General features: G+C 40.2%; 1 long non-coding RNA gene across 1 annotated transcript; it reads left to right on the forward strand.

Annotated features, from left to right (window-relative positions):
* The first annotated feature begins 4,343 nt into the window (after positions 1-4,343).
* Positions 4,344-5,089, forward strand: LOC118565545. Its single transcript, XR_004932432.1, has 3 exons — positions 4,344-4,440; positions 4,712-4,805; positions 5,010-5,089. It is a non-coding gene; the product is annotated as an uncharacterized LOC118565545 (long non-coding RNA).
* Positions 5,090-12,186: the final 7,097 nt, after the last annotated feature.

The raw sequence follows: 12,186 nt of genomic DNA on the forward strand, positions 1-12,186 counted from the left end.
ACGGACACTACACATTCTAGACCACGTAATTAAGACCAAAATGGAGACAATAGTGGTTAGTATCGACGCAGAGAAAGCATTTGACTCTGTCTCCTGGACCTTTCTATACAGAGTCCTTCACAGATTTAATTTCCACAATAGGATCATTAACACTATACAAACTTTATACAACAACCCCACAGCAAGGGTCAAAGTTAATGGCTATATCTCTAATAGTTTCACCTTGGAGAGGGGAACAAGACAAGGATGCCCTTGGTCACCACTATTGTTTGCACTTTTTCTTGAACCACTCGCTCAATATATAAGACAAAATTCAGAAATCAAAGGGATAAATCTTGCAGAAAGAGAACAGAAGATAGCTTGTTATGCAGATGATGTGATAACCTATCTCAGTGACCCAACACACTCTTTGCCCCAACTAATGCTAGCACTAGAGAAGTACGGGGAATTGTCAGGGTATAAGGTCAATATAAGCAAAACCCAAATATTAGCTTATAACTACGATACACCAGTTGAAATAAAGACCAAATACCCATGGCCATGGCAAACAAAACATATTAAGTATCTGGGTATCACTATCCCAAAAGATCTCTCAAAACTTTCAGATTATAACTATTCCCCTTTAAATAAAAAGATTAAAGAAGACATTTCAAGGTGGAACCTCACCCTTTCTTAGCTTCAGCTCCAGGATACAATCTATCAAAATGAACATATTACCAAGGTTTCTATACCTATTTCAGACCCTACCAATAGAAATACCACAGAGTCAATTTAATGAATGGGACAAGATGTTGTCTAGATATATATGGCAGGGGAAGAGACCTAGGGTCCGCCTCAAAACACTACAACTAATGAAAGAAAAGGGAGGTTGGGCCTTACCATCTCTTAGAGGATACTACTTTGCTGCCCAGACAAGAACAATATTATGCTGGTGCAACCCATCATACCTTGCACAATGGAAAGACATTGAAAACAGGATGCTCCCCATCCCTATACAAGCAGTTGTAGCAGATTCTAAATTAAAACATTACATACACCAAACAGACAACCCATGGGTAAAATTTACTTTGGCAGTGTGGGAAAAAATACTGAAAATTTATAAATTAGAGGGAGACTTGCTCCCCCTGAAATGGTGCTCCTATGATTCTGATTTTACACCAAATGCAATGGATAATAGATTCCAAATTTGGACCGCAAAAGGAATAACAGCTTTATGTACCATTATGAAGGATAACTCAATGTGCAGCTTTGAGATGTTACAGGAAAAGCACCAATTAGATAAGCTAGACTTTTTCAGATACTTACAACTGCGACATTATGTTAACACAAAGGTTAAAAATATGACAGAAATAAATCACAGTTTTGTTGAACTATTTAGAAGAGCATATAATTCAAAATTAAGTACTGGTATTATATCAGCCACATATAACTGCTTATCACAGAACAATACCCACTCCACAGCATATATTAAAGCAAAATGGGAAAGGGAAACAGGGAGTGAAATATTAGATGAAGAGTGGAAAAGAATATGGCAATATCAATGGAAATGCTCCAGTTCAATGACCTGGCGGGAATTTAACTGGAAGAACTTTATTAGATATTTTATTACCCCATCCCAGAAATCTAAATTCAGTGACACCACCCCTACCTGTTGGAGACAATGTGGTCAACAAAGTGCAAATCACCACCATGTTTTTTGGGATTGCCCAAAAATTCAAGGTTTTTGGTCAGAAATACATAATTCAATACAGGACATTTTCAGAAAGGATCTGCCACTGGACTTTAAGACTTTATATCTGGGATGTGTTCCTCAAGACTGGTTGAAAGTGGACAAATACTTAATGAATATTCTGTTGGTGGCCAGCAAAAAAGCTATTACAAGAAAATGGCTACAACCAGAAAGCCCAACACTGGGAACATGGAGAGACATTGTGGTGGAAATATACAAGATGGAAGAAAGGACAGCCTATGTTAACCAAAAAATGGAACTCTTTTTAGAGCGATGGTTGAAATGGGATCTCTTTGCTCCAGCCAAGTGGCCTAACAGCCCGACCTTATTAATATGACTTTATAATGTAAATGTATCCTATTGTATGAATATGTATGTGACAAACTCCCTGTATGTATATAGTTCTGTTCTAAATGTGTGTTGCTCCCCACTTCCCCTTTCCCTGGAAAAGCAATAAAATATAAATAAAAAAATAAATAAATAAAAAAACATTGCCAATCTTTCAATAGTTTGTGTTAAGTTGTGCTTGCAGCACAAAGTGTGTGACAGACTAACATCTGTTTTTGTTGTAAAGCTTAAGATTGATTCTTATTGGGTGATTTCATTTCTCCTGTATTAGGATTGGTCGAGGGGCGGGACTTGGGGTAGATGAGAGCGGGAAGAAAAAAAAAAGGAGATACTGGAAAGGTGCGCCCCAAAAAAAGTTCTGGAGTTCGGAGTTGTTTGGAAAAGTGCAACAACTTAACGGTGGACTGTTAGAGAAAAGAAGAAGATATGAGACAGATTGAACCAGCACACCTTAAGTGGTTCTGTGGTCCAGGGTGTGAACCCATCCAGAGGAAGAGACGGAATCAGTGGTGCGTTTTCTTTCTCCGCCTGCGCCGGGGAAGATGTGTTCCTCTTGAGTTTTGGACCTGCCGTTCTATGGACGGACTGTAGAGGAGCCTTTGGGTTTTTTCATGGATTTTCCATCAGCCTTTGGTGGTATTTTCCTCCTCCACCTGTGGGGCAGCCTGAAGGACCTTGTTCCAGCCAGCTAAGGTTGACCTAGGACCAGTGGTGAGTCATCGCAAGATCAGGCCTGCAACTGGGGTTGGTTTCAGATAGTGCCGGCTTTATTTAATGTTATTTCTTTTGGTGGGCCCACCCATTTAAAAGATAAGTTTGTTTGTAGGAAGGTTTAATACCTATATGTGTTTGGACGTTTCGGCGCCATTAATGTCGGGTTTAACAGATGAAAGACTGATTGAAGAGTACCAAGAGTAGAAACCTGTTTCATTTCTAATTGATGTCCAGCCATAAAATATGAAAAGAATATTTTGGGGTTGAGGTTTTTTTTTTTTGGTTTATTCTGGGGTTTTTTGTGTGTGTGTGTTTTATTTCCACAGACGTTCTCGTTTTGAAGTTTGTTCAATAAATGTGTTAACTTTACAGAGGTCTCATTAATTGTGGGTCAGATATAGTTGAGTTTAGAGAGGACTACTGTTAAGGAAAATTTATTTAATTTAATGCTGTAGCTAAAGGGTTGTCAATAAAATAAGGCTTTAGTCATAAGGACTTTACATTATTTTTGGGTCCACAATAAATTAGAAGGAACCCAGAGTGCTAGATCTGGTTTGGCAATACCAGTGAAATGCTACATAATGTTATCAGTTCTATTGTTGCTAAGATGCAGACTCAATACCCCAATTCTTTTGTGGCAATAGCTGGTGATTTTAATCACGCCTCACTCTGCTACACTGCCAACATTTCTTCAGCAGCTCTACCAGAGAAAACAAGACATTGGATTTGTTTTACACAAATGCCAAGGATTCATATATTTCCAAATTGAGACTTCCTCTGGGTAAATCAGATCACAACCTTGTTTTTCCTCTCATTATATTACAAACCAAGAGACTACCTGTTGTTATGATTTCGGTTTTGTTTGCTTTGCTTTTGGACTTTTCTTCAGCCTGTCACCTCTCAGCCACCTGCCACTATCCTGTCAGCTCTGCCCTGGCCAATTAGCCCACCTGCTGCCAGTAATTAGATTCTACTCTTGTCACCTGTTCACCAGCCCACACATACCCACCTGAGCCAACTCATCCCAGCCAGAGCGTCACCTCACTTCACTTCTCATGTCGGATCATCCTGAGCGACGTACCCTGCTCTACCAGATCCTGTATGCTCAGCCAGTGGGATTCTTCAGTTAATTTGCCTGTGTCTGCGTGCTGCAGCCCTGCCTGTTTCTCCATGAGTCCCTGCCGTTTACTAGTGATGGGTGGATGAGGCGTCATGAAGCGTTTCGACACATTGCCAAACTGTATTGATACTGTGCCGATACTGTGTCACTGAATACTGACACCTGCTGGACCTTAAAAAATCCCTACAGGCAACCTGGTTGACAGAAGCTGTGTCTCAATTCGGCGGCTGCGTCCTTCGAAGGACGCATTTTAAGGCCGGTGACGTCACAACAATGCGCGGAGGCTGTCCCATTTGGCAAAAATTCTGAGGATGCTTAAAATGCAGCCTTCAAATGCGTCCTCCTTTTCCCCGAATTCTGAGGATGCACCGATACCATCCTTAGTGGCCTCGCCTGCCATAAAATTTCCCGAGGTGCTTTGCTGGCTTTTTTTTTTTAGTTGTTGAAGAAGAAGAAAGAAGGCGGATTTTCATCAAGACTAATGAAAGCAGCAGCAGCGCTGGCAGTAGTGCTGAGTACAGCTTTAAATGTAAGTAGTTTGTTTTTATTTTTTTAACTGAACATCTATTAAAATACATGACGGTAACGGAGCCACCGGAATTTGTAGGACCAGCTAAAGCTTAGAGCTAATCTGTTGATACGAGACGTTCAGCAACATTAAAAGCCTTCATAAAAATGTCACAATTTTTTATTTTAACCTACATCTTATTGTAACTGTGCTGATAGCCGTGTCCCTCACAAATCCGTCATTTTGCCTGTTGACATAACAGAAATATGCTCAATATGTCATTTTGTTCTAGGCAGCAGGGAGCATACAGAGGAGTTGATAAAACTCCGTGGGCAAAATGACCACCTCTTTACCAGGGCCAAAAACACTGCCGCAGTCGGATGGAGGTAAGAGTTGAGGCATAATTCCATATACATGTTGCATTTGTATGTAAAATTCACACAAATTCAAAGAAGTCCTGTTCAAACACCAACGTACAAATATAATCTTTTGATCACATTAAATGATGCCCAGATGTCACTTTTTTTAATCTTATAGTTGTGATAGTAGTGATCCTTGTGTGTTTATCTCTTCTCGTTTCTCTTGTTTAGAACAATCCTGCAAAAAACGGGCCTGGAGGGTGAAGTTGAGCCACAACAGGCCAAAAAAGAGTGGGACAACTTGAAAAAAATTACAAAGTATGTTCAGGTTTGGCTAATGTAATGAAATACACACACACACACACACACATACATACATACATACATACATATATATATATATATATATATATATATATATATATATATATATATATATATATATATATATATATATATATATATATATATATATATATATATATATATATATATAGGGCAGGGGGTCAGTGGGAAGCCTACTGCTGCCACCTGCCCATGGTTTATCTTCACGTTCTGTGTTGCTGTTATTGTTAAATTAAATTATTAAAGTGTTTATAAAAGTTATTGTTGTCTGTGTGTTCTTAAAGTCTTTTAACCTTTTACATTATCTGTTTTATCACTTCTTTACAATTTAAGTAAACTTAGAACAACTTCTCAGTGACAACATCAATTTATTTTTAGAGAAACAAGTATTTACAATAAACTATCAAAAACATTTTAACTATTTACATTAGATTTTAAAATTAACTACTACAACTATTTACAGAAAAATAAATATTACTAAAGAACATATATATATATATATACAATTTTGACTGAGCAGGAGTCCCTGGTGGTGCTGCTGGACTGGATGGGATGCCACACAGATGACCTTGGAGTCTTCTGACTGCGAGTGGGACATCATCTGGGGTGTGGGGGATGCCTCTCTCCACTGTTCATCACATCGTCCATCAGGGTTTGCAGGGCTGACCCAATCGACGGCTGCCATGTTCCTAAAAATGTTGAAGAAGACGCAGAAAATGACTTTACTACAACTGTTTTCATAACCCTTACATGAGAAAAGCTAAAAAGTGATTATACTTGCCATCTAAATGTAATCGTGGTCGGGTAGAACCTCCTCCAGGGCAGACTATTCAATTCAAATTACTAAAGTTACAAACATATGCCTATATCAAGTCTTACAAATAAATATAACATTTTATATTTAAACATATTCGTCAATCTGCTGACAAGCGTTTGTTTAATAACTGGTATATTATGATCATTAGCAGGCCCCTGTGGGTGAAAATAATAGCAGGTAAATGTTACCTCTCCACTGCGCTCCTCCAGCCTGAGAAAAATTTGTCGCCGGTTTTACTGCCGCCGAAGCCGTCTAAACCAACTCTCCTCCAATAACAAGTAAATAAAAAATAAATAAATTCAATATCCCTTTTTTTGCGTCGTTTATCGGCGCTGGTGCTGTTTTTCGCCGGGCTTGGGGTAGACGTGATGACGTCGTATCGCAACCAGGAAGTGCTCCAAAGGCTAGACCGTCCCATTTACCAACGGCTGAGGATCCTCCGGAGCATCCTCCGATGGCTGGGTCCTCCTAAGGCTGTGTAGGCTGGGTCCTTCGAAGGACGCAGCCGCCGAATTGAGACACAGCTAGAGTTAACTGACACTGATTTGATGACCAAGTATACACAATGCAATTTAAATCATTGTATGTTGCATTGTATTATTTTATATTTTCATTTGAATTAAACATATATTTGATTTTTTTTTTTTTTTTTTTTTAGATACAGTCAATAAATAATTTGAACGAGGATGCTTGTGGACGGGCTTTTTTATTTATTTTTTTTTACAAATTTTTTGCCGCCATGTCCTTTCAATGCCCATGCTCACGTTCAATGGTAGATCGGACGCTGTGTTTAGTTACCTGACTGATATTATCTGTTCTGAAATCGGAAATCCTGAGTATGACAAAGGGAGGAAGAACCACTCAGAGTAGCAGCTTTCTACCAAGGGTAGATCAGCTGTTTTTTCTGAAACGACGCTCAGAGCAAAGACGCACAGCGCAACCCGCCCAACCCATCCATCAGTGGTGCGCTCCGATCAGCACCTGGCACTCACAGAGCAAAACTGTGGTACACCATCACAGTTGGAAAATGGTTAAAAATTAACCGTTCTTTTGTTTACAGTTCAGCTTGGATTTTATTTACTGCGCAGCATAGCTTTGCTGTGCGCGCTGCTGTGCGCGAATGCACACACGTGCAGCTTAGAGGGAACACTGCAATAACGGACCTAAAATAAGTAAAATGTTCTTAAAATTTGTGTATTTGTCCTTGATCTGAGCAGGTAAATAAGATTATCTGCCAATGGAATGAATATTTTAACCCCTAAAATAAGATAATTAGACATTCTGCACTTGAATTAAGATGATGGAGATGAGTTGTTCCTGTTTTAAGTGCAAAAATCTCATTCCATTGGCAAATAGTCTTATTTACCTGCTCAAATCAAGGACAGATACACTAATTTTAAGAAAATATTACTTATTTTAAGTTCCGTTTTTGCAGTGCAGAAACAGTTTGGCACGTCAGTCAGTTCGAAACAGTTCCTGTATCGGTCACGTGTCGATACGCGCATCGACACGGGTTTTGCTCTAGGAGCTCGACACATGCGCCGACGCATCGGTGTTGCCGGACCCATCACTACCGTTTGCTCTGTTAGTTCTGGTGGTTTCCTGGTCTACATCGCCTGTTCTGGTTTCCTGCTCATCAGTGGCACAAAAAGTGGGTATGCACTATATGCAGCGCATAGGGGCGCAGCACCAAGGGGGCGCCAAAGTGATGGTAAAAAAAAAAAAAAAAGTTTTGGTATTTTCTATATGTAGCTGGTATTGTGCTTTTCTTAATCATTTCTGAATTTCCTCAATGTTTTAAATAACATTTTAGAACAAAACATGCTAGAGTAGACGCCCTATGTCATAAGATTCCACCGTAGAATTTTGACACAAGAGGGAGCGGGGAGAAGCATCCCAATGCAGCCTGCGGGAAGGCGGGGCTTGATGTCAAGTCCCGCCTTCCCGCAGGCTGCGCCGTGAGCGCTGAGCGGGCTATAGAATAGAATAGCCTACGAGTAGTGAGTTCAGTTGTCTATGGAAAATGGATAAAACAAGAAAGCTGTCGGGGGCGAAAAATAGAAAAAGGAAGAGGGAAAGGGAGATGGCATTTCAAGGGATGCGACAGCAGTTAAACAAGTGGATGGTGAAAGGCAACAGGTAGGAATTAAAGTTTGATGGCTGTGCTTGGAGGCTTGCAAATAACGCTAGCGATTACTAACGTAGCAGCCAAACGGGGGTTCACCGCTAGCTTAGAATGTGCAAAACCGATGTTGCTGAGCTGAAAACTGGAAAATATAAGTGTTTCCCGCAGGAATTTGCTTAGGCGAGGTAGTGAATTGGGGTCGGGCACAAGTTTTGCGCGGACGGGGGGTTGACGACGACAAATTTTGCGCGGACCGACTTGGGGGTCGCCAAGATAGCGCTGCGGGAAACACGTGTAAGGTAGCAGGTAGAATACAGGACAAGAATCTGGAAAACAGATACATAAACTGGTTTATCACGGAATCATTAATATATTTTGTTTTACCATTAGCTGTTGATGTATATAACTAATGTAATGACTTTGGTTTACCATGGAATCATGCATAGGTTTGCTCCCGTTACTTAGGCTTGTATATTCATACAATATGAATATATATGTACAGACTAGCTAGTGTTTGCTAACAGTGGGAATGTAGCAGCCAAATGGGGGTTTAAAGCTAGCTTCTAGCTTAATGCAAAACCAATGTTGCTGCGCTGACATAGTGGAAAATATAAGGTAGCATGTACAATAAATGACAAGAATCCAGAAAACATAACTTATGCAGTAACTCATGCATAAATAATATGCAAAAAAGATTTTGTTTTACCATTAGCTGTTCATGTTAGCTGTGCTGTCAGACATGTAGGCTGCTTTACATTTGTTGGGTGACATGGAAGCTGTAATTACAGGGTCACATCTCTCTCTCTAAAGGTCTGTGCTAAGGCTATCCATATTTCTACTTTTTAAAATCCAAAATGTGAATGTAATTTCAACAGCAGCAAAACCTTACTGCTTTATAGTCTTATCTGATGCCATCACTAGGCTGATTTAGAATTCAATTAAGGCTGCTATATTTAACAGTGAGTTCATTTCATTCAGGTGTGAGGATGGTGGATCAGGAAAGACAGGGGAAGGCAGGTAGGTCTAACATTAGGTAGAAGTGTAGGGTGAGCCACTTGATACCAACAGATTGATTTCTTACTATCATTAATATGGAAAAAACTAATAATGGAAAATCTATTACAAATTGTTTATTTGACAACATGTCTTAGTGGAGAAGAACACAGGCAAGGAGTGAATGAGACAGACATGAAGTTGGTGATGGCATCAAGTATAGATGAGACCAGTAATGACATCAGGCAGGAGTTCTATTCTTTAGACCACACAAAACTAAATGTCCAGTATGGTTTAAAGTTCTGTTGACCAACCTATTCATTGTGTCCTTTTTTGGGGGGAAATAGTGCAGACAGAAATAGAGAGCCACTCACCACTGAGAAGGAATTTGAGGAGAATGTGAAAACGAGAGGTGAAGATGAGGTGGAAGAGTATGTGGAACAGAGAGGTGAAAAGGAGAGGGAGGTGGAAATGGAACAGAGAGGTGAAGAGGAGGACTCAGAAGATCCATCTGACTGGCCACCACCACACCAAATTGGGGACTCATTTAGGCAGCATATGGTTGAGAATGGCCCACAGAAATGTCCTGATGGGCCGTGTCCAAGATCAGACAAGAGTAGAAGGTGTTTTTACAAAGCATACTGTTTTCGTTTAATGTCCAATGGAGAAAAAGTGCAGCGGGATTGGTTACTGTACTCCAAAAGTACGGATAAAGTGTATTGTTTTGCATGTAAGCTTTTTGGAGGAGCTAGAGTTGTTGACATGCGCTTTGTTGTGGGGTACAATAACTGGCAGTGTCTTTCAAAAACACTGCAGCACCATGAAACCAGTGGTTATCACATAACTGCTTATCTGTTGTGGAAAGAATTAGCCTCCCGCTTACGCCTTGGTAAAACTATTGACAGAACATTGCAAAGAGCCATAGATGATGAAAAGGCACACTGGAGAAGTGTGTTAGTGAGAGTGATCGACTGCATACTCTTCCTTGCAGAAAGGAACTTACCACTGAGGGGGAAGAATGCTAAATTAGGAGATCCTAAAAATTGAAATTTCCTGGGTTTACTTGAAGTCATAGCACGATATGATGTCACACTAGCAGAGCATCTTAGAAAGGTAGCCTCTAAAGAAACCACAGGATATCTTACCTGGTGCACTCAAAATAAATTTTTAGATTCAATTTCAGAATGTGTACTTGCACAAATTTGTGCCCAGGTTAAAGCCTCCAAGTACTTTGCAGTGGAGTTGGATTGCACACCTGACATTTCAAAGCAGGAGCAGGCCTCAGTAATAATCCGGTATGTCCATACAGGCGACAACAAGAATGCCACCATCAATGAGTCTTTTGTTGGCTTCACAGTCGTGAAGGACACAACTGGTAAAGGCCTCACAGAAATACTGACTGGGGTGCTGGATAACCTGGGGTTGGAGTTTGCTAACTGTAGGGGGCAGAGTTATGACAATGGCTCAAATATGAGGGGTATACACAAGGGTGTGCAAACATCGGTGCAGCAGAAGTAACCAGAGGCACTATTTTTCCCCTGCTGTAGCCACAGTCTGAACCTTCTGTTATGTGATGCTGCATCATCAAACAGAATGTGTCTAAACTTTTTTGGCACTCTCCAAAGACTGTACACCATTTTTTCGGGTTCGGTGAAGAGGTGGGATATTTTGAAAGAAATTGTGGACATTACTCTGAAGCCTCTGAGTGATACCAGGTGGGAAGCAAAATTTGACTCCGTCAAAGTTGTACGTTTCCAGTTAGGGGGGATTCTTGATGCTTTGGAAAAGCTTGAGGAAGTGGAAAAAGATGGCAAAACTGTCTCAGAGGCAAAGTCGCTCTCTGGCGAGATTGTCAGCATGGAGTTCCTCATGTGCCTCTTGGTTTGGTATGATCTATTGTCAGAGATCACCTATGTCAGCAAGGCAATGCAAGCAGTGAACATCTCGATGGACACCGCCATTAGAATGATAGATTCTCTTAAAGAATTCTTGCATAAGTACAGAGTGGAGGCCTTTCAAAAATCCCTTGATGTTGCACGCAGAATAGCCATTGAGATGGATGCTTCCCCTGAGTTTAGAGAGAGACGTTTCAGAAAGCAAAAGAGATTTCATGGTGATGATTCCAGCACTGGCCATTATGAACAGGAACTTGAGACCCATTTTAGGTGCATGGTGTTCAATGTGATTGTTGACACAATAATTCAGGAGTTGTCTGATAGATTCAGCAATCTTCACCTTGTGTCCGAAAAGTTTGAATTCATCTTTAAAATGGAACACATGACAAAAGCTGAGTTGGAGGAATCAGTGACAAGATATGCTCTGGCTACCAATGATGTTTCAAGGGATATCATTCAGGAAATTTACCCAGCGAGACGTCTACTTAGGGGTCATGAAAAGGCTCTGGATAAATTAAATTTCCTCCTACAGGAGAACCTTGATTTGGTTTTTCCAAATCTAACAGTAGCCCTGAGAGTTTTCCTGACAATGCCTTTGACAGTTGCCTCTGCGGAGAGATCGTTCAGCAAGCTAAAGCTGATAAAGACATACCTTCGTTCCAACATGAGTAATGATCGCTTAACCCAATTAGCAGTAATTTCAATTGAAAACAGTGTGGCACGAACTATTTAATTTGATGCAATGCTAGATAAATGGGCAAGTGCAAAGGCACGCCATGTTGCAATTTAGTAGGATCTAAAGAGGGCTCTAGAATCTGGTAGCAACATTGTTACATTAAGCTACATTATAATTTACAGAGAGGGTTCTAAAGGATCTTTGTTTGTAGGCTTACTTTTGCATTTTAAGGCATGCATTAAGTTGCATTGGTTATAATGATAATGTTAATGTTAGTCAATTTGCAACTGTTTATTATGTGTTAACATTGTTAATAATATACCATATAATTATTATTATGGTAGGCCTACAGTGGCTGATATACTTTAAAATAAACCTTTATTATTTAAAGACCATACATGATGATGTCCGGCACTTATTTAGTTATTTATTTATTTTAATCCGGGGGGGGGGGGGTATGCAACTGATGCTGCATACCCCTCTTATACTGGGTAGTTGCGCCCCTGCTACTCATCCCTGCCTGCCTGCACCTTCAGCTAAAGTCTGGTTCTGTTGTC

The sequence above is a fragment of the Fundulus heteroclitus genome, chromosome 13 (assembly GCF_011125445.2).
Source record: "Fundulus heteroclitus isolate FHET01 chromosome 13, MU-UCD_Fhet_4.1, whole genome shotgun sequence".
Classification (NCBI taxonomy): Eukaryota; Metazoa; Chordata; class Actinopteri; order Cyprinodontiformes; family Fundulidae; genus Fundulus; species Fundulus heteroclitus.